At 38.4% G+C, this 24,474-nt stretch overlaps 1 protein-coding gene across 3 annotated transcripts in view; it reads left to right on the top strand.

Moving 5' to 3' along the window:
* Nucleotides 1-24,474, top strand: part of SDK1 (sidekick cell adhesion molecule 1) — an 885,268-nt gene that overhangs the window by 289,877 nt on the left and 570,917 nt on the right. The gene's annotated exons all lie outside the window — the stretch shown is intronic.

Here is a 24,474-nt window from a genome sequence, read left to right as displayed (position 1 = left end):
AAATTATAATTTATCAGTTATAATTTTTATTGATTTGAATAGAAAATATAGAATAATTTTGTAGGTCAGAACAATTTATCTGGTAAACAAATTAATTTTTGACAATAAAATTTGATTTTAAACGGGCAAAAAGTGTATCTGGATAATAGATTGAGCTCTAGATGATGAAGTATAATTATATATACTAGCTACCATTATGAGTAATATAACCCATTTATATAAAAACTTTACTGCAATTTCAATAGTTTTTTATGTATTTTTCAGCCAATGAATACTAAAAGGCAAGTTACTACCATATGAGTTCTGTTTAGATTTTTGACATTAAAAAAAGAGATCCTCATTCCTGAAAAAGATAGAGAATCCCTGGCCCAGGTCATAATATTATATGCAATAATATTACCCAGTCCCTTCATATTGACTGGCTCATAGATCATCTCATAACACGTGTCTTAAATATTTCTTACCTGACTGGCTAGAATCATATAGAGCTTCTAAAAAGTAAGCCAGGATAGAAGAATAAGAACATAAACTAGTTTGAAGATATGAGCATATCAACACTCTCAAGGCACAGATACACCTTAGTCTTAGAAGATGGCTTTTTGCTTCCCTACTTTGTTCTCGAGCTGGCTACCTCCTTCTCAAAACTTTCTCTGATCATGTTGACTCACATGTCCTTGTTGGGAAATATTAAAAAGCACAACCAAATTTGCCCTCCAAGGTTTTTCCTTTTATTCTTTTATATATATTTTAAAGATTTTACTTATTCATTTGAGACCTAGAGTGCCCACTCTAGGAGGAGAGTCCACTGGAAAGGGAGAAGCAGAAATCCCACTGAGCAGGGAGCCTGCCCAGGACCTTTAGATCATGACCTGAGCCTAAGGTAGACACTTAACCAACTAAGCCACCCAGGCACTCCTCTTTTTATTCTTTTAAAGATAACTTATTTCTGAGGTACTACTGAAATAATAAATCAAAAAATTTTCCCCAAATTCTTGAAAATTTTCGTGTGGGACAGTTATCAACCCTGAACTATGTATTATCAATTTTCCACAAATAACTGAATTAACATTGAAACAGATCAATTGAATAAAGATCTGGGTATATATGAAGATCTGATGTATGATCACGCTGGCAAAAATCGTTTCACAGAAGTTAGTTTATTTAATAAATATCATTGATATAACTGACCATACTTTGGAGGAAAATAATTTTAGGTCCGTATCCTGTGTACAAAAATTAATTTCAGATACGTTATTCTAAACATTCCAAATATATAAATCATAGAGGCAGGATTCAAGTTCACTTCTGACTCACTTCAAAGCCATATGCTACAGGGATACATGGATGGCTCAGCAGTTGAGCATCTACCTTTGACTCAGGTCACGATCCTGGGGTCCTGGGATCGAGACTCACATTGGGCTCCCTGCAGGGAGCCTGCTTCTCCCTCTGCCTGTCTCTGCCTCTCTCTCTGTTGTCTCTCATGAATAAATAAATAAAATCTTTAAAAAAAGCCACATGCTACATATTGTTAGTTGTCATTCTATTTCCTAAAGCAGAAATAAATAACATTTGATTGTTCCTCAACATTTGATTGTTTCCATTTCGTCCTTATAAATAATGCTGTGATGAACATCCTCATATATAAATTGGTAAACGGAGGCATGATTATTTGATTATTTGGTTAGAGTAAATTCTTAGAAGTGAAATAGCTGGGTCAAAAGGATACTCACATTTTGAAGGCTTTGGGAAATGAATTTTATTTTTGAAGAATTTTTATTTGAGAGAGAGAACCAGCAGGGAGGAGGGGCAAAGGATGTGGGAGAAGCAGAGCCCCTGCTGAGCAGGGAGCCCTACCCAGGGTTCCATCCCAAGACCCCAAGATCATGACCTGAACTGAAGGCATACGCTCCACTGACTGAGCCACCCAGGCGCCCCTGGAAATGAATTTTAATTTTATTTATTCATTCATTCATTCATTCATTCATTCATGAGAGACGCAGAGAGAGAGGCAGAGGGAGAAGCAGGCTCCATGCAGGGAGCCTGATGTGGGACTCAATTGCGGGTCTCCAGGATCACGCCCTGGGCCAAAGGCAGGCACCAAACCGCTGAGCCACCCATGGTTGCCCTGGAAATGAATTTTTTTTAATTGCTTTTCAGAAACATTGTGTGGATTGAATGATTTTATTTTATTGGTGTAGTCAGTATCTTACTATTTTTCTCTTCAAGATAGATTATCATTTGTTAGAAGTATTGTGCCCTTATTTTCGTTTTATTTTGGCCAGTTTCTTTTATTTTTTTTAAAGATTTTATTTATTTATTCATAGAGACAGAGAGGGAGAGAGGGGCAGAGGCACAGGCAGAGGGAGAAGCAGGCTCCACGCAGGGAGCCCGATGTGGGACTCGATCCAGGGTCCCCAGGATCAAACCCTGGGCTGCAGGCTGCGCTAAACCGCTGGGCCACCGGGGCTGCCCTTTTGGCCAGTTTGTAATGAACTTTGGACTTCCTGTGAAATGTGTAGTTGATATTTTGTATCCCTTTTATCATCTGTTACAAATTAACATATTAATAAGCTCATGAAGAAAATAGCACTTCTCTGAGCCCACGTGTCTCCTCTAGCATTATTTAGAGGGCTCTGTTAGGATGCTGTCACAAAAGACAGCAGTGGTAGGATTCTGCTTTCCATAGTGCCTTTGTGGCAAAGGTACCACCACCAAAAGCCCTGCACCTTCACAGTTTCTGAATCCCGTCTCTTGGCAAAGCTTGTGGCCCCTTGATTTCTATTGTTCTCCATTATCTACTCAGTGGAAGTACATTATACTTCCAAGTTGTATAAAAACATGTACTGTCTTAAGACTTATCCCTATGTGTTGTTACCTTTCTTGCACACAGTTCAGTATCTAGAATTTACCGTGTTGATTCAGAAGGCCATGAAATGTGATTCCTACAAATTCTGGTCTTCCGTGAGGGTACATTCTTTTTGTGGAAGCCACCACAGTGTTGATACAGTGTTCTTTATTTTTCTTCCACATACTTTTTTTGTACCTTCATCTGCAACCAACAAGATACAGAGTTGAAATAATGACCTCTCATGAATTATTTGATGTACATAGAATTCCTTGTGAGTTGCCATTTTACTTAAAGTTCTAAAATAATACATTGTGCTAAATATTATCCCTAGTGCCAAAGAAAAATAAAAGAAGGTTTTTTTCAGGGCAGGGAGTTTTATGTCCTACGGTATTCTGTATGAAAAAGGGTGGAGGCGCATCATCAATCACAGTGTACTCCAGACTAAATTTAGAGTGTCTGCATCCTGTGAACAGTTACCTGGTCTGCGCAGTGGGGGTTTTGGTTTTTACTTTTTAGCACAGACTTAGCCTACTGTACTACAAGGTGAAAAGTACAGGCATTGTTCAAGTTGGCTATAAACAATAACCCTTGTTGAGGTCTTTTTGTAAACAGTTTTATTAATGCACATGAAGGCATTGTTTTTTACTATTGTCCTTCTTCTTATTGCAGACCAATTAATATGCAAACAGAGATTATAATCATGACTTACTTTTCTTTGCATAAGCTAGTTAAATTTAGCCAGAATGGAAAAAATTCTATTTTGGTGCATATAACACTAAAAACAATGCAGCTTCATTTGTAGTCTCATGAAATCCACATCTAAAAATAAATATTTAAGTATATAAAATGTTTGTTAAAAGTCAGCACAGTTACCACATTGATAATATTTGTAATGTCAACGTGAATTTTTAGCTTTACATATAAATAAATATATACACATGCATATGTATTTCAATATATTTATATACATATGTATCTCAGTATGTATTGAGATAACAGAAGACCAATGATTTTTTAGAAAGGCTGCAAATTTTAGGTATCTTGTGATGTTTAAACAACCCCACAATATATCAGTGCCTGGAATTTTTTAAACTTTATATTTTACTTCTTTGCATTTTCGTTTCTAATATACTCTGCAGATGAATTAGTATACTCAAAATCAACGTACTACAACAAAGGGAAAATTATGGATATTGCACATGTTACCAAGAATTAGGTTAGAGTAGTCCTGAGGACCACTTGGTTAGAGCACATAGGTCATGTCCCCTCCATCCATAGAACCTCTCCTTAGTTATTGCTGGATACTTACTATCATACCTTCCTGGATTTTATTGGAATAGAGTTAATTAGAATATCTCTTTGCCTATCTGTATGCCTATCTATATGACTAATAGTTGAGTTTTCTTACATCCTTACACTTGATAAGTGGCCATGAAATGTGAATTTTTAGAACACATGGAACAAGTCAGGGATTCTCTTGTACTAATTATATTCAATTGACAGATATGTTCAGGAACTTTCCATAGTCATTAAAATGTAAAGTAAAATTTTAAATGCTTGGTGTAGATGTTAATATTATTACTATGGCAAGTGATGGTTTAAGAAAGAAAAGATTTCTTGTAAGAACTCTTGTCATAGGGATGCCTGGGTGGCTCAGTGGTTGGGCGTCTGCCTTCAGCTCAGGGCGTGATCCTGAGTCCAGGGATTGAGTCCCACATTGGGCTCCTCACCGGGAGCCTGCATCTCCCTCTGTGTCTCTGCCTCTCTCTCTGTCTCTCTCATGAGTAAATAAAATAGAAAAAAAAAAAAAAAAACTCTTGTCATATTTCTTTCTATTTTCATGTTTTGATATTTCTAGGAAATGTTTAAAAGATATGCTTTTTATAATTTTTTTGGCAGTGTTGCTCAAAAGCCTAGTTGAAATGAACATATTGGTTCATTTTAAATCTTCATTTACCATTTATGATTGTTAAAAGAAATAGAGGTTAAAATAAATTATACAAGTGTTGGATAAACTCAACCAGCTTTTAATTATTTTAGCATGGTAGGAGAAAGAACAACCCACTTAATGGCCTTACCTACTATTAAATCATGCAAACTAAATTTTATTTTCCATTTAAAAAAAACTTTTTCCTTTTCTTTTGTGTTTTATGTATTGTAGCAGTTGTTTGCCAGGAGTAGATGTTTTTTTAGAGTTACATCCTGGGCAACAAAAAACAAAACAAAAAACACATCTGTGTTGATGATGCAGTATTTATTAATATAGGTCATATTACTTTACTATATCAGCACCTGATGTGTACATGAATTATTTAAAATGAGCATCTGTGTACTATTTTATGATATTTGAAATAAAATGAATTTTTAATATTCATACATAATACAATCTGCCAAGATTATCCTGCTAAAAGTGCTCAAATCCAAATGGGAAGTCAGCTGCATTGTTTCTCCCTCACTTTATAGGTCACCCAAACCTAAAGTTGGACACAACCTTCAGTGAAGTATTCTTGCTTCAAAATGGGATAATTATGTATATATTTATACACCATTATGCTAATAATTTTCAAGTCAGTTAAACTTCCAGCTTGCTTGCATGCCTTTTCTGTCCTTTTTTTCTGGAATTAATGCTATCCAAAAATAAACTCAGAAACATCGATTTCGCTGACCTCACTGTTCCCCTAAATTTAGAAGTTTTATATAACAAACATCTTTAAAAGTTTTCATATAGAAAATTTTTCTCAATGGAATTATTTAGACCTAGAAATTGCGAATCTTATTACTAAGCTTTAAAACACTCTTAAACTAGAAAAATTGAGCATTGGTTTCACTCAGATTTCAGTTTGATACAACTCCTAAGGGTAAGATCAGGTTTTCTGGTTGAAATAAATCACAACTGCGGCCTCAGGAGCTATCTGTTGGGTGAATGCCCGTGGGGCCACTCCACTTTCCAAAGCCTGCTGGGTTTCTACCTGACTCTTCTGCACTCACATCTTAGCTGACACAGTCTGAAAGGAAGGCAGAATTTGCTGGTATGTTAGTACATGATACATATTTTTCTCTTTATGAGCAATTATGTTCATTTTGCTGGATCACATTTCAGAGAGCTCCTTTCTGTTGAGTGGATTCTGAGTAATGTTTCTGAGCTGGACTGGCCACAGAGTAGGATCTTAACCTTATTCATGGCTGTGAATTGTGTGAAGCTGTTTATCTTAGCTGTCACGCCGTTTGCTAATTAGGTCAGTCTAGGGGTGAAGGGAAATGAAAGACTGAAATAATGATTGCTTTCTGAGAACAAAGCCCAGTCATTTTGTTCTGTCTCATAAACCCAGAAAAGGAAGGTGTAGACCTTGCTGTAGCATTCATCATCTTCCTTCCTGTATCTGAAGATCGTGCAAGAAGTATTTAAGTACCTTAAGAGTGATCAGGTACATATTTAGATTATCATTATTTTTTAAATGGTTTTTATCCTCAAACTAAAACCTGCTAATTGTAGAACCTTTGGAAGATACAGAGAAATATAAAAGAGGACAATTTTAAAGTACCCATGATCCTACCATCTAGAAGTATAATTATTTAATGGATTTCCTTCTGGCCTTTTCTATTCATATGTTGTATTTCACAAAATTTAATTATTGCTTTCTATTGTGTAACTATAGCTAATATTTTGAGTGCTTATTTCATAGGAAGCAGTGAGTGAGCTAAGATCTTTACATGTGGTATCTATTTCATGTTCACTGCAGTCTATGAGACCATTGTGTTCTAGTGATGAATTTGAGACTTAAGTTAGAAACTTGTGACTTCTGGTCTGGACAAGAGAGTATAGATCTGTTTCACCTTCCTCCTTCCTACTAAGTACAACTATAAACCCTAGAAATAATGGAGGCAAAAAAGGAGGACTGAAAGGTGTTAAGCAGATGAAGGGTTTTGTGAGCTTTGCACTGGAGGAACCACAGAGTAGCAGAGCCAATCACATTCCCTTAGCCAGGAAGAACCAACCATACCTGGCATTTCTTGATCCCTAAATTAGCAACAGAAGGCAGCTCAGGTGGGGGCACCCTCTCCCCCCCTTCTTTAGGTCAGACTGGAACAAGCCTGACATCAGCTGCAAGAGAGATTAATAGGGGATCCCTGGATGGCTCAGCGGTTTAGTGCCTGCCTTCGGCCCAGGGCCTGATCCTGGAGTCCCGGGATCGAGTCCTACGTCGGGCTCCTTGCATGGAGCCTGCTTCTTCCTCTGCCTGTGTCTTTGCCCCCACCCCCTCTCTCTAATGAATAAATAAATAAAATTTAAAAAAGAGAGAGATTAGTAGGAGCCCCTCCAGTGTTCATCAGCTAGGGCATGTGATCTCCTTCCCTGCTGGGCCTGAGATCTCTCTTGTCACTGAGAGAAACCTGGGCATCAGGCAGTTCTGCTGTAGTATAGTACCACAACAAATCGCCCAGTTGAGTAGCCTCTTTGTCCACATGGACCTGGGACTCCTTTCTCCTGCCTCGACACACTAGGTGGCCAGGAGGCACAGATAAGGGGGAATCCTGTCATAGTAAGCATCCCCCGTGCCCACCCTCTGCTCGACACAGCCAAGGCCAACCAGGCAACCAGAAGCAGCGTCTCTGGTAGAGACACTGTTCAAATGTTGGAGGCCCAGCACCGTAGAAGACCCTGAGAGCCCCCCAAGAGTGACCAGACGGTGGAGATCCGACCGAAAGGACGTGAATGAGAAGAGGAGCCCAATTCCTGTACATATATTTAAGTGATAAACATGATCAAAAGCTTGAGAGACACATTTTGCAATTGCTTGTATAATAAAGCTCGTCCTTCACGTGTCGCCATTTGGGGCTTTTGCAACAGAAGTCTTTTAGTGATTGATGACAAATGGGTCTGGGCAGCATCCCGTTCATCTTTTTTTCTCCCCTAAATCCAGTATCCGTTTATTTGATTGTGATCAGAGAACCTTGGACATTTTGCTGCTAAAGAATCCTTCCCCACTCCCTTCCTGACCCTACTTACACTGCTGTGGATTTTTTTAAGAGAAGCAAAAACAAAAAATAAACTCCTTCCCTCTGGCCCTCCAAACATATACTCTGTGAGATAACTGTGCCTGCAACAAAGTGTTAATCCTGGGATCGTATTTTTATATCATATTCACATATTTGTTTTTTTAATTGGTGTTAGATGATATGATTAATAAAAAAGGCAAGATATTTCCAGGAAAAAAAAATAAGTCTGTGGGCCTGATCACCAACCTCCTTTTCACTGAGAGATATGGGGCAACCAGGCTTGGGGAAATTCCTTCTACCCTCTCAGCACCAGGAGGGCCAAGGGGAGTCTCACTGGCATCACATAAATAAAGCAGACCAAAAGAACAGTGTAAGAGCTATGAAAACTAGGCTGTTTTTGGAACTATAGCCCATAAAAGTAGACCTGAACCTCACCAAGGAGATAGAAGTGCCTAACAACCCAATCACCAATAGGACTTAATTGGCATTTCTAAAACATACCATTCAACAATGACAGTATATAGACTTATCAAGAGTTCATAGGACACTTGCTAAGGTGGAGCTTGTCCTGGGCCATAGAGCAGACTTCGGCATGTTCAAAACATGAACATTCCAATTGAAATCCTTCAGAGTGTGTTTCTGACCACAGTGGAGTCAAACGAGGAATCAGTAACAGAAGGACAGCAGGAAAACCTCCAGACAGGTAAAAATTTACACTTGTAAATAATATATGGGTCAAAGAGATCTTAAAGGAAATAAAAAAATACTAGAACCAAATGGAAATGAAAACACAACATATTAAAGTATATGGGATGCAGCTAACATAGTTTAGAGAGGGAAATTTATAGTACTAAATTTTATATAAAAATTGATGAAAGGTCTCCAATCAGTAATCTAAATTCCTACCTCAAGAAATTTGGAAAATAAGACCAAAAAAAGAACAAAGAAACCAAATTAAAGTGTAAGCAGAAGGAAGGAAATAATAAAAAGCAAAAGCCAGTGAAATTGAAAATAGGAAAAGAAAAATGAAAATCCAAGAAGCAAAAAAAATAAATAAATAAAATAACGTTGGTAAGCCTCTAGCATGATGAAAGATAGACAGCACACAAATCACTTAATATCAGGAATGAAATGGGATAACACTACAGATCCTGAAGCCATTAAAAGAATAATAAGGGACAGCATTTTCTCATGTATCTGCCGACTAAGGAGAAACAGACAATTTGTCTACAACTATAAACCACCAGAATTCAAACAAGATAGATCATCTGAAGTGTTTTCTAACCATTGAGGAAATGGATGAGAGGAAGTGGTTGTGATTACAGAAGAGCAATGCCAGGGACCCTTGTCATGATAGACACATGAGCTACACATGTGCAGAAATTGTATAGTGTCACACACATACACTCACAAGTACATGTTAAACTGGGAAATCGAGTAAAAGCAATGGATTATATCCATGTAAGTCCTGGTCCCAATATCCTACTGTAGTTGTGCAAAATGTCACTATTGCAGGAAACAGAGTAAAGGTACTCAGGATCTCTTTTATTTCTCACAACTGCATGCAAATCTCCAATTACTGCTATAAAATTTCCAATTAAAGAAAAATCTAACTTGTTTCCTTTAGGAGTTGAATCCTGACAGTGATTCCAGAGCCTGCATTCTCAGTGGCATATCTGTGTATTGCCATGTTACTCTGAGACGTTGCATTGCTAATAGCTTGGTGCAATCATGTGTGAATCCTTCTATCTGTAGCTTTAAAAGTGTATTTTGTGTATATATATGTGTGTACATATGTATCTTTCCTTTATCTTTACCAGCAATGATCAATATTAGGTAATATATATATATATATATGTTTTCCTATTTCTGTCACATAGTTTGAAAGTTCCACTAAATATTGGCAGTTGTAGTCACTGAAGATTCTTTAGGTTACAAGTGGCAAAAACTGGACATAGCTTAGTAAGAAGAACCATTGAAACTGCCAGAATGGCTGCCAGATTAGACCATTTTGACTTAAAGAAATAGTAATTTCATATGGTTCAAAGAAATTGCTGCATAAAGGATTTCTTGGAAGGATCTTAGAGTAGGTCATAGGATCAAAGGAATTGCAGAGAGGACAAGAGAGCCCTGGGGTGACTGGGACCAGGGACACGTACTCTTTATTTCCATTTCTTCCTAAATTTCAAGTTCTGCTGATGAGCATTCTCTATACTGCCTACTATATGGTGGCCTTCAGCATCTTAGCCTAACAGTCTTTCAGTGAGAAGGAAAGAAACTATTTGAGATTTGTTTGAAAAAAGTTTGGGGTAGGGACACCTGGGTGGCTCAGCAGTTGAGCATCTGCCTTCGGCTCAGGGCATGACCCTGGAGTCATAGGATTGATCAAGACTCACATCGGGCTTCTTGCGAGGAGCCTGCTTCTCCCTCCATCTGTGTCTCTGCCTCTCTTTCTCTCTGTCATGAATAAATAAATAAAATTTTTTTTTTAAAAAGTTTGGCGTAGATTGAAGTTAGCTTGGTTTGGGTCACATGCCTGACCATTTTCCAATCATCAGGCAAAGGATGATGGTTGGTGCAGCACGAGTTGTGTGGACAGGGAGCCAGAGATTGCTCCTATATGAAGAGGGAGGGGAGGAGAGCATATGAAGGCTGACCCAGACATGGCCAACAGGGTGACCACTGGGAGCCAGGAGCTACCACTGCAGCCTGTGTTTGTTGTTATCAGGGCAGAACATCTAAATGATAGTTAAATCATAAATATAAAAATGACTCAAGACTAGACCTAATTGTTACAGCTTTTGAGTTCAGGAGAATTTTTCTCTTCTGTTAATGACAAGCCTATCAAAATTAGGAGACTATCAATGTTTTCAAAGGTAGCATTTGAACAAGGCATAATATTTATAAACCTTTAATATACATTTTTACTAGGCAAATAAATTTCCACTACAAATTAACATAGTCCCCCTATTTTTTTCTTTAAAGATTTATGTATTTCAGAGAGAGAAATGTGAGTGTGTGAAGGAGGGAGAGGGAGAGAATCCTCAAACAGATTCCCCATGAAGCACAAAGCCCCACCTCAGGGCTCTGTCCCATGGCCCCAAGATCATGAAATGAGCCAAAACTAAGGATCAGACGCTTAACCCACTGAGCCACCCAGGTGCCCCTCACATAGTCGCTTTTTTCTACCACAGTTGAGGTCTCATAGCAGAGACTATTTGAATTCAGACCTGTGAGTAATGGGTATGAGAAGCTGTGGCTGAATGCTTTAAAGCTTCCTGTTACATATAGGTTGTGTGTTTTGAGAACTTAAGAATGCAAATAGAAGACACAAATATCCTCTCCAACTGAAGATATTTTCCTTGAAGCTTTTAGTTTATGGCTCAAATGCTGAACCTAGCTATGATATCTAAGCGATTATTACTACAAAATAAGATGGGCACTTGGGAATAAAACCTGAATGGTGTAGGATACTGATTCTTGCAAGAACGTGGTGATTCATTAGTTTGCCCCTGTGTGCTCTGACTTCAGAGCTCATCAGCATAGGAGGCCCCATTTCAGCAGTGCAGTTGTAGCCTTTGTAAAATGGTAGTGACTGTGATTGCCCACCCCGGTGTCCAGCATGGCTTACATGAAGACCCATGGGAACCTTGCTTGGGTCCATCTCCAGAAAATAGTACTTTGTCTACCACTGAAATTTTATGTTACTTTTGTTAGGAGATGAAAAAACACATGCTGTAAGGTTTTCTTTAGTGCCAGCACATCTAGGAGCCCCACTCAGTGCCTAGATGTACTAATTAGCATACTCAGATGTAGCTGTTCATTTGTACTCTTCTCTGATTCATCCAGAGTATCTTGCAGTAACTTCTGCTTTATGTCTGCAGCCCCATTTCAGAGCAATGTCTGTTCACATTGCTTGCATACCTGTTTACAGTTTCTAAACTGTTTTTGTAGTCATAAATATTTGAGCTTCAAGGTAATCCTGTAAAGTATAGACAAAGATGACACCATGCTTTTTCCTTTAAAAACCCGTCTAAACAGAAACAAGCACAGGTGAGCCTAGTATCATCAACATAGACTGTAGACTTCATAAGGGCAGGGATCTGTTCTGTTCACCATGCTAGCCCTGACTCTCAGTATAGTGCTTGACATTCAATCAGTGTTTCAAGATGATTGATGTTGAATAAACCTAAAAAGTACTAAGTTCTTCAGAACTTGGAAGAACACAGAAAAACTTGTGTTGGCAGAAAAGAGAAATACAGAGCCCCAGGAGACCAGAATGTAGCTCAAAACAACCTGTCACAAGCCCAGTTCTTTGAAGTCTGGTGTTTAATCTTAAAAACTCATACAAATTTTGAATTCTACTTCATATTAGAAATGTGTATTTAATTGTAAAATTATTTTAAATGTTATTTACCCTAAAATAATGTTTCTGGGAGATGTGCTGTATGTATCCTGAATACCCCCTAACTAACCTATGTTTGGGTATTTGTTTCGCTTCTGAAAAATACAGATGTCCAATTAATTACATCCTTTCTGAGGACTCTCAATATGATGATGAGCCAAATTTATGCCTTCCACCTTTTCCTTACCCCTGAATTCATCATCTTCGTTCATGGCAACTGTTTACAGTTTTTTGGGTCAAAAACTGTTGCATCATTCTTGATTTATTTCTTTCTCTCACAGTTTATATCCAGTTTATTTGGAAATACTGTTGTTTCTACCTTAAGAATATATCCTGAATGTGATCACTTGTAACCACCCCTTCTGCTACCAGACTGGCATCATTATCTCTGTTAAAGTAATTTGGCAAGGAGGCCCTTACACTGACACAGCCTTAATGCAGTAGCAGCCTATGTAAGTATACTGAAATTGAAGCCTGTAAATGCCTTGAGGTTACAAAATCAAAACACTAAAGAAGTAAACAGCCAACTAGCCTTTTGGCCTTTTCTTTGCTTCTGCACTTTCTGTCTTTCCCCTGGCGCCAGGGGCAGAGGGCTCCTGACCACTCACCATTTGGTGCTGTTCCAATCAAGGTTTGCTGAAATAAACTCTTAAAATGTTTCATATGCCTCAGTATATCTTTTGCCATCTTTCACCTGGTGTGTATGTCTCCCCTGGCCCAGCCCCCTCTTCACATGGTAGCATGAACACATGTGTCAGGCCATGGTAGTGCTCTACATGGCATGCCATTTGTGGCCTTCACTGGAACCTCACCTTCATCTTGGCCCAGACACTCTTGCCTCCAGTGTGTCCGACTTGCTGCTGCTTCAGGGCTTTGCATGTGCTATTCCCTCGGCCAGACCTGCTCTTTGAATAAAGATCCAGATGGCTAGCTCTTGGACCTCATTTGGATCTTTACTCAGAAGTCATGCTTGTATTAGGTCTTCTTCATTCATCCTAAATCTTCACACCTACCACCAAACACACTCCCCTTTCCTGGAACTTTATTATTTTTTCCTTGACAACTTACTGTATCTGATATACCATCTGTTTTATGTCTTGAAGGCATTTATTATCTCTTCCCCCCTACCCCCTCTTTCTCTTTTTTTTTTTTTTTAATTTTTTTTTTTTTTATTATTTATGATAGTCACAGAGAGAGAGAGAGGCAGAGACACAGGCAGAGGGAGAAGCAGGCTCCATGCACCGGGAGCCCGATGTGGGATTCGATCCCAGGTCTCCAGGATCGCGCCCTGGGCCAAAGGCAGGCGCCAAACCGCTGCGCCACCCAGGGATCCCACCCCCTCTTTCTCTTAAAAAATATATCTCTAGATCATGAACTTGAGGAGAGTGGCATAGGAGGCATGAAATATATATCAGGCATGCCAGGAAATCTTTGTTTTCCTGATCTGTGTCCAGAGTTTTATTAGAATACTATTTTTTAACTGTGCCTCACTCTCTTCTCTGATTCAGAACTCTAGTGCTTACTCCCAAAGTCTAAGGCTTACCTCTTTTCTTTAGGATGTTTGGGCAACATTGTGCTAACTTTCTGGAGTCACCCACCTAATTGTCCGTGACTGTTGCTTTCTTCAGGCATCAGGGACAGAACTTCTCGTGGAGGAAAGCAAAGACAACATCTCCTTCCTGGCTGTTTATTCCCACATATCCCAGTGCCTTTCCCCTTACTGGAAGCTCTAAGTATGATTTTAGAATTTGAGAGTCCTTGAGACTATAAACATCCCAGTGACCACTGGGTCTCCCCTGAGCAAGTGACTCCTAAGGAGACTTGCTTCTCAGGGTTGTGGCACATCTGTTTTCCTTCAGTGCTAGTTGCTGGCCAGGCATAGTGCCTGGTACATAGGAAGTGCTCAGTAAACCGTTTTTGAATCAAGACTGGACCCCTAAATTTGAATTTGATTACTTAGTGTTTCCCTCTGTGGCCGCCTCATGGATTTTCCACCTTTACATATGGAAGCTGCAGGAGACTTTGTCAGAGGCCACGTTACAATGAGCCTATGTTTCCTTCCAGGATATGCTGTCTCTAACAAGTAAGCTAAGTAAGTTTTTCGAATATGTATTTAAACAAGACTCATTCTAGGGCTGACCTTGCATTTGGAAAATGTTTTTACAAGGAACCTGTAAGTTATGAATATTTCACTTTCTTTTCATGGTTTTCTTTTTAAATTCACATTTGCTTCCATTTTCTTGTTAAAATGTATTGAGAAAGATTAATTTAACAAAAATGCCAGTGGAGAAAATACAGAGAAAATATGCAACCATAATATATATTTTAGGTCTGTGTTATTCAACAACCTACAGCTATGTTTACATAGTTGATCTAGGATAGAATGTAATGCTGTAATGCCACAATATGCTGCCTCAGAGCCAGCATTCACCTGGGTATTATAATGTGGATGTTTGGGAACTCACATGGTGCCCTAGTGAAAAATGATTTCATGTGCAAGGCAGATCCTATCTCTGAGGACTTCAGACCATATTGTACAGTTTCCAAAAATAACTTGCCATTATCAGCTTTGACCCCTAGCTTTGGAATCACATTTTCTGTTTGTTCATGTAGGATATGATCATCATAGAAAATATGGCCTATTCCACTGTAGGTTTTAGAGGCAAAAAGTGGTACACAGGCTTTTAGTTCCAACCAAGTAAAGTAGCATGGACCCTGACGCTCTCATCCCAGGTTAACTTTTGAGAAAGTATAAAATCTCTAGTGCTAAGAACAACAAAAACATGAGGACCCCTTGTGGAGATTGAAGTCTGCTTGAATTTTCTTGTCACTGGGAAATGGGGAGGCAGCCAGGAGTGTCATGAGAGTCTAGAAGAAAGCTTTTTCTTTCTCTCTCTCTTTTTTTTTATTGTGGTAAAATATACATAACATAAAATTTACCATTTTAACCATTTTTCAGTGTACAATTCAGTGGCATCATGTTTGTTTATACTAAGCTCTGCTTTTGACTTTCCTAATACATTGGCTTTTATTGGCAGCCATATTGTCATACACACATGAGGGCATAATTATCTCAGCTGTACAAGTCCTTAGGCTTTAGGTATGAAGACCTCTGCTGAAGTGTGTTTGGAGGAAGTATTTAAATATGCAAGGTGGTAAACAAGCGAGCATCTCCAACAGACATGGGAAGTAAGGAAGATCAGGTCCCCTAGGAATGTTTATTGATGCTGTCAAATGACAGAATAATCCAATTTAGTTTGAAGTTTGATGTCTTTTATTCAAGGGAAGACAGTCAATGGATTGTTTACTAGGATCTTTACAGGCAGTTGAATGCAGTTCCTTAGGGATTTGGAGCAGTTTGGTAGAGTGTTGGAAGCAGCAGAGCTGAGACAGGGTCTGACAGGTTAGGACTAAGATGAGCTAGCTAAATTGTTGCTGGACGATTGTGATTGGTATGTGTTAGGTTTCTCTGATAGGTGTTTCCCACAGCACAGGCTGGCTTAGGATTTGATTTATGCTGTGGATAGGGTCCATGGGAATGGCCTCCATTTTGTGGGTCCTGATATGGGAATTAGCTTTATCAGTACCTTTAAAAATGTCAAGGACCAAAGAGAAGAGACCACAGGCCAAGTAACCTGGAACTGAGATTCCAGACATTATCTGCAGTATTGAGTGGAGGGGAAACCAAAGAGACTTGTCTGTGGGGCCACTACGCTCACAAAACACAGAGGTACGGCTTTTATACTAGCAGGAAGATACTTGCTTTGTCTAATCCAAAATAGGGAAGGGGTGGGTTGGGGAGGAGAAGACAAAGGACTACACTAAATGGGAAATATGAAAAGAGTGGCCAGCATCTAATGTGATAGTAATTACGATGTATGATACCGGGTTATCTTTTATAAAGAGGAGTTCTCAGACCCAAGGGGAAAAAAAAGATGCAGAAATGAGTTATCTCCAAGAAACATACTTCAAAAGAAAGGCAGAGGAAGGCTGAGAATAAAAAGATAGATAAGAGATCTACATCAACAGGAACCCAGGGAAAGTAGGGGTAACTTAACTTACGAGAGAGAACGAGGGATGTTCTAGACTGATTAAAGGAGCATTAGAACACAGTGTACTCATTGGAAATATGGACTGCTAATGATTCAGCTTGAGAATATACCAAGCAACAACAGAACTGCAGAGAGGGAGAGAGAAAATCAACAGTTGTGTTGGGAGAGTTTCAACACTCCACTCTCAGAAGCCTAAACCCTGCTGTGAAAAAAATGAGCAGACACGGAGAAGAGCTGGATGCAACAATTAGTGAGCACTTGCTATTAAAAATATGCCTAAAACTGGGATCCCTGGGTGGCGCAGCGGCGCGATCCTGGAGACCCGGGATCGAATCCCACATCAGGCTCCCAGTGCATGGAGCCTGCTTCTCCCTCTGCCTGTGTCTCTGCCTCTCTCTCTCTCTCTCTCTCTCTCTCTCTCTCTCTGTGACTATCATAAATAAATAAAAATTAAAAAAAAATATGCCTAAAACTGGACAGTCAACAGAGTGTGCAGGGGGCTTGTAGGGAATGGTTACAGAGAGCAAGCCATTGTCGTGCCATCCAGGAAGCCCGTGAACAGGAGTGATAAACTTCAGGGTCCATCAGTATGGCCCCACATGACAAGGAATTACCAGCATGACAGCCTGCCTCCTGTAAAATCCCTGTGGTTATAAATTAAATATCATATTTCTAAATAATCCTAGGGTTAGAAAGGAAATAAAAAATGGAATTGTGATCTTTTGAGAACTAAAATGTCCCAACTGTGAGATGGAGTCCATGTGGTGCTTAAACAGGTTTTAAAGTCTTACATTTGTTGGCAAACAAGAAGGTTAGTTAAAAAATAAGTGAGCCAGGCAGTCCTCTTGAGAGTTGGTAAAAAAAACAAAAACAAAAAACAACAAAACAAAATCCAGTAACAAGAGGGAAGGAAATAAAGTTAAGTACTAAAAGCAATAAAGTACAGAATAATAACATTAAATGATACAGAAGTTTAAGAAAATCAAGAGGTGGTTCTTTGAAAGCTGAATAAGATCTCTGAGAGACTAAATCAGAAGAAAAAAATGAACAAAAAATTACTATATAGCCAGAGACCAAAGACATTTTAAAATGATAAAAAATATTGGAACAAATATTACATACTAATAAATTTTGGGGAAAAAATGAAATAAAATATATTTTCAGAAAAAAATATAAAATGTCAAAATTGCCATGAGAAAAAATCGATAACATGATTAGATCAACATATGATCAGACAAGTATATAGACATGTAGTCAAAGACTTTTTTCCCCAAAATATCCAGAAGGATTTTATAGGTGTTTTCTGGCAAACTTTTAGGAAACAATCACTTACCATCTTTTACAAGTATTTCCAGAAAGTAGAAGGTATAGGAAACAATGTCCAGCTCCTGAAGCCACTATCAGAAAATTGATAAATGCAGTCCTGCCCATTAGGAGAACTAAGGAAAAAGTATGGTTATCTCAAACAGTGTAGCAAAAGCACTTGATAAAGTGATTTTAAAAATACACATAGGTAATATATTAGGAGGGGAAGGGGTCTTTTTTTAAGGTTTCATGCCAAAACCTATATCACAGATTAACTTAATGGAGAATTTTGAACAATTCCCTCTAATACTGGGAATAAATATACTGTTGTCCGTCACAGTTTAATGCAGGAAACAACAAAACCTTCTTGGTTTCCAGACAGAAAGAGATGTAGTGGATTAGGTACTTAAGTTGTTGGAAGGGCTTGGAGGAGTGGGTTTGGGGGCCGATCTCAAGGTCACCCCACAGTAGTTGGGGTCCAGAAGACAGGAAGTTGCTGCTGCTGCTGCCATTTTTATTACCATTCACTTTTTACTCCTGCAAGCAGATAACTAGACACCCAAATGCAGACTCTGGCCTGACAAGCACATCTTCCCATCCTTGCTTTCTAGCATCCACTGGAGCGGGGGCATCCTCTGCTTTGCCTCCCTCCTCCAAAATCTTTTGGAGAGTGCCTCTCAAGTGACAAGATTCCAAGTTGCATCCACAACCTTATCTGCAAGGAAACCTGAGAAGTAGATCCAGATGTAGCTTCTGGATTTCAGACCCATCTAGATAGAGGTAGAATGGAATAGAGTTTGAAAGATTCAGTCAGAAGTATCTGCCACATTATCTCACCATCTCTGCTGCTGCTTGGCCAAGCATTGATGTCCTGAGGAATGCTATCCAGGAAGAAAAGGAAAGAAAAGCTTAGTATTGGGAGGAATAGAAGGATAATATTTATGGATAATAAGGTCATCGTGATTAATAGAATGTAATAAACGGATTATTAGAACTAATAAGTATGGTGACATTGGGTATATATGCTCAATCTATAAGAATCAATGTAATTTCTCTTCATTAGTAGTATTCAACTAAAAATGTAATAAAACAACATATTAGCAACAAACTATAGGATCTACAAATTAATCAAGAATGCATATCTCTTCAGAGAAAATTTTAATTTTAATAACAAAGAAGATTAATAGACTTTATTCTCTTGCATGTAGTATTAGGAAGAAATCAGTTATTCCTAAATTAATCTTTAAATTCAATTAAATCTCTTCCAAAATTTGTTTTTGAAGAATTTGATAAACTTCAACAAAAGCATAAAGTGATAGGGAAAAAATTGACAAATTTGATTAAGTTTTGATATCTATGTCATGAAGGCATTGGTAGACAGATGGCCAGGTAGCAGAGCAGGAGATGATATATGCAATGTCCAAAACCTGTAAGAGAATAATAGCAAAGTTGATGTCTAGAACTGCAAGAAACTCCTTCAAAATGGTATGAAGGAGTTAGCAATCCTAGTAGAAAAAGAAGGAAGGCATGTAAGCTTATATTTTACCAAAGAGTAAACCAGAAGGCTGCCAGCATATGAAGTCATCAAACTCATTAGTAACCAGAGTAATAAGAATGGAGGCAACAGTGTGATAATCACTATTAAACTAGTAATAATTAGAAAGCTGAAAAATGAATATAGGAATTCTCATGCAGTGTTAGTGGGAATGTAGACTTCTGTGGCTATAATGGAGAACAACAGCCTGGAAGTTCTTAATCAAACTAGGAACACAGAATGGTTCAATTTATTCTCCTGGGTATATGTCCTAAGGATGTTGTCAGTAATTGAATAACATAGGTGGACGAGGTGTTTGTGGCAATGTTTGTTTCTAGAGGCAGGAAGTTTGGGTGCTAATCTAGGAGAGCAGCTGGGTAGATTGTGGTGGTTATGCACAGGGAGCAATCAGAAGCAACTGTGGCTACTGTACACTGAGCAAGGTGTGAGGTGTCACAAAACACAGCAATGTTGGAAAAGGAAGCTGCTGAATGGGATGAGTAGCATAGTACCATCATTCATTTGAATTAAAATTACATGCACACAGAACAATATGCAGTTTTTGTTTTTCTTTTTTTAAAGACTATTTATTTGCCAGAGAGCAAACACAAGCAAGGGGAAAAGCAGAGGGAGAGGGAGAAGCAGGCTCCTTGCTAAGCAGGGAGCCCAATGTAGGACTCGATCCAGGACCCTGAGATCACGACCTGAGCCGAAGGCAGATGCCTTACTGCCTGAGCTACCCAGGTGCCCCGAATATATGGTTTTTAAGAGCACATTCAAATAAAATGATACCCACAAAATACAGGAGATTGTTTTAGGGTTTTTAAAAACCTGTACAATGAACATCCTTACATTTATTTATTGGGTCACATTTCGGGTCATCTGCTTAGGGAAAGCAGTGCCCTTTGGTTTGCTGGCTCTGGCCTCAGGCAAGATGTTGATCCCTCTGTGCCTGAGTTGCCCATGGGTCCTGAGGATTAGATGGCTTAAATTTACAACAGAATCTGAAGAGTGTGTGGTATATCATACATTGGCAGTGAGTAACAGATGTCATTATAGCGTTGTTCCTGGAAACAAAACTTGGGATTGACTGATATGAAGGTTTTTTGTTTTTTTTTTTTTTAATTTTCTAAGATTTATTTACCATTTTGAGGGGGGGAAGGGAGAGAGAGATAATCCTAAGCAGACTCCCTATTGAGCATGGAGCCTGACATGGGGCTCAATCCCACGACCCCAAGACCATGACCTGAGCCAAAACCAAGAGTTGGACACCCAACCAAGGTGCCCCTGGTGCATACGTTTTTTTTTTTAAAGGTGTATCATTGGTTTGCTCATTCAGTAAGTACTGAATGCCCATTATATGTCTTGGCATTTAGACAAAGTAGGCAAAAACCCTTGCCCTGGTGGAGCTAAACTATCACAGTAAACAACAACAACAAAAGTAATGAAATGTGTAAGGTGATAGTACATATCATAGATAACAATAAAGCTGTGGTTAGTTTTCATGGTACTTTGATTCAAATTTGCCCAGTATCTGGGTCGTTCACTTACCTTTTCATTCTACATGATCTCAAGTGAGTGATCCTTAAGAGATTGGTTGTTTGAACCAGAGTCACTAATAACATAAGGAGCAGTTCATTTATTGTATCAATCTTTGTTAGCTACATGAGACAACTCTGATATGTCCTCCCTAACTTCCCTCCAGATGAAAATGTCATCCCTCTCTTTGCTTCCATGACTCTACACCTCTGTCAGAATAGTATCACCACTATTTTTTCTATTATGGTGTACATAAATTTTTTCTCTCACTAGATTTCAGATTCTTCTGATCAGGGACTGTGGGTGGTTCATCTGTCAATCCCTAAAATGGTCAACATTCAAGGAGTTTTTGTCTAGTTGAATTTTGACCTTCTGGTATCCTTTGGGTTTCTTTCTGATAAGTATTTCATGACCCCCAAGTGTATTCAGTACCACATTCCTAAAGACCTCAGAAATTATTTGTACCAGCAGTCTATAACAAGAGCAGACCATTGGCAGACAGAACTTTATAGTTAATGACTCTACCTTTGGTGATATATACCTTTGGTGACTTTACCTTTATCAGATTTCCTAACATAAAGTGTTTTTTTTTTCTATGTTGACCTCATTTGGATTATCTGTGATGGATATTGTTGGTCACCAGATCTCTTCAGACACCAGATTCCAATGAGTTTGGTTCTGACTTGGGAGCATATATCCATTTTACGTTGTAAATAAATAGAAAATATTTTCTCAAAGGAATTAGACAAATTGTTTATCTTTTTTTCATTATACAAATAAACATTTATTTTTAGTTGAGCTGTTATAATTTATTACTGAGTATTTAGCATGGCATGTTTTTTTCTGCATATTGCTATCAGCGGTTCTTTGGACCTTAATTTTCTCATTTGAAAAATTAATAAGTTTGTATTTTTATATTTATTTACTCATTTAAAATTTATATCTTTCCCAGTTTTAAAATGCACTTAAAACTGGGAAATGATACAAATAGTACAAAGAAAATACATCAGTTAGAAGTGATAAAAACAAGAAAAACAAAAGTAGGCCCACATACTAGAACTGGATGTGAGACCGTAGAAAGATGCAGAGTCTAGGTCCTTTGCCTTGAAGGCGCCTGATTTTAGTGGTGATGCTACACAGCAGCCCATAAGGACAAGGGAATCCCAGCTGGTGCTCTGCTTCCCAAGACTCATCAGGTAAAGCAGATTCTTTGTTGCAGAGAAGCACAGCTATTCATGATGCCAGGACCAGAGGATATTGTTCTTGAGAAGTTTGATGTGGTGGCCACGGTGGTTTAATGAGCAGTGTCCTGGTTATCAAGCCTTATGAAGAGTCCCAGAGGGTTACCTGTCCACGTAGGTGGTGAGGTAGGTGGCCCTGACACAGAAGCCAGGACCAGAAGTGAATGTGCTATTCTCAATGACGGCTCAGCAATCTGGGCTGGGTGGGCTTTATGTCTGTGCACTCAGCAGTCATTGCTTCTGATTTGCACTTACTGAAGGAAATTTTCACTTTGTCCTTCTGCATTACAAATTTGTTACTTTTGGAAGAAGATTTTGACCTTAAACTTGTTGGGTCTGTTCTCTGTGATATGCAGTTAACACTTACTCTTTTCCTATGTCCCTTGGTGTGCCTTATGTGTCAGAAACCACCATCTTCCTTTGCTGTGGCTCAGAGTGTCTTTCACAGGCCTTCAGACCAACATTTTCTGCTTCTTGCTCTCTTTTCCTCACAATCCTAAATCCTGTACAACAGATCCATTGTTTGACAGAGGAGAGACAGAAACCATTGGTGCTTCATTTTCTGTGTAACACCAGCACCCAATTGGATTGGGACACGCCTTAGGGTGCTGCTTCTCTGCCCTTTCACCAAACTACTGTCTTCCTCTCACAATGATGAGGATTCCCATTTAATCTATTGCTTCTGTGAGAATCTCTCAAATTCTGGATTATCTGGAGGTACTTCTTGTTTTCTAATGATCATTTTGTTTATAAAACATGATCATGAACTTCTGTCACAGTCAACAGATGGCAGTGGCCTGCTCATTTTCCCTAGCATGGCGTGCTGAGGCAGGCAAGAGTAGGTGTGATTTCCTGCACCGATGGGTCCCCAAAGGCGTTGCAAGCTTTGTGACACAAAGTAGTTTATTTTAACACAAATTAATGTTCTTTATTTTGTTCAGTGATTTTTGTCAATACATAAATGCCTAGAATTCATTTTGCTTGCTTTTCATGCATGCTTCTTTAATCTATGGTGATTTATGTGTTTACCATCTGTAGTAAAAATTTCCCTGTCAGAGCATGTACTGAGATATTTGTACTTACAGGACGTAAATTTGTTTTTTGTTTTCCCAGGGAGCTGATATTTTATATTTTTCTCAAATATATTTAATGAAATTAAGATCTTCCCATCGGAATGTTTGTTTTAAATATTTCAGCTAAGTGTCCTGTTATTTGATTTAGAGTTGGATTATTGAAGCTGATTTTTACTTAAATGCAATAGCTGGAATACCTTTCTCTGTATATTTCAACTTATTCTGGATGGTTCATATTATCAACCTGCAAAATCTTGTTTGTGATGTTACTGGCGGTTTTCCAAGCTATCTTTATTGGTAACCAGCTTTTTGTTTAGGAGTTTGTTATAAATGAAATCCCAAATACACATCTTTTCAAAATTAGTAGCTCATCTAAAACCCTTTTTAAAATAATCAGCTCTGAGAAATGTGAGCTCACCAAATATAGCATTCTTGGTGATCAAAGAATAGGATCAAATTTTTAACTTGGACAAGGAGTTCTGGTGTGAGTTATGAAGAGATGTAAAGTAATCTATTGTCTTAATATTGAGCTAAATCTGCTATTTTTTAAGCCAATTGGTAAACCTTTAAAAACGTTGCTTCGCCCTTAAAAAGCCCTCAGTCATTCTTTTCTTACTCACTTATTCCTTCCTCTTACCTAAATTACTCACTATCCTGTTAGAAAATCTTCAAAATCTCCTTGTTGAACCTCCCAAGTACACAAGATTAATTGGCTAACTACCAGTGCCTAACCATCAAAGGAAGAGCACTGACCTGTTAAATTAAACTTTCAGGTCAGCAGGAAGTGACTAATATCTTTTTTTTTAAGTCAGTCTACCACACATCTACTGGTTATTGACTATCAGAATACTATAGACAATAGGAAGACTAATAAATCACCAGTTCCTAATTTTAAGTAATTTACATTCTTTTTTCTATTACTTTGATAAACCTTTAATTTGTGTAGTGGTATTTTGTGAATTTTTGTAAAGTAAGGTGTTTTAATTTGTGGTAGTCCTAGGCAAAAATGCCTTATCAGAGAGGATGTGGAGCCTATTATTAGGGATTAGGATCTTCTAGACCCTCGGGTTAATAGTGTAGAGATTGTATTCATAATAGGTATGAAAACCTGGGCTTGGCATAGGCATCATATCTGACTGGACTAATCTCTCCCTGTGTGTTCTAGAAAGACACACATCACAGACTGACCATAGCAGAGACCACTGGAATGTACCAGAAAGAGCATGGATTAAATAAGCCGAGCACATAAAAGGGCCTAGCATATTGCCTCACAGTGTATGAGCTCAATAAATTGTGGCTTCTATTATTATTTTTTTATTCTGGTCAACTTTTTTAGAGAAGATGGGCAGCCATTCATCCATGACTATCCAATGCTTGTTTTGTTTGGGGCACAGTACAAGGTATAGAGGATTTAATTGTGACCCTGACAGACATCCTCAGTGCCCCTGTAGAAATTTTAGTTACATGGACCATTTATGC

This window comes from Vulpes vulpes, chromosome 3 (genome assembly GCF_048418805.1).
Source record: "Vulpes vulpes isolate BD-2025 chromosome 3, VulVul3, whole genome shotgun sequence".
Lineage (NCBI taxonomy): Eukaryota > Metazoa > Chordata > Mammalia > Carnivora > Canidae > Vulpes > Vulpes vulpes.
This window is presented reverse-complemented; position numbering and strand designations above follow the sequence as displayed.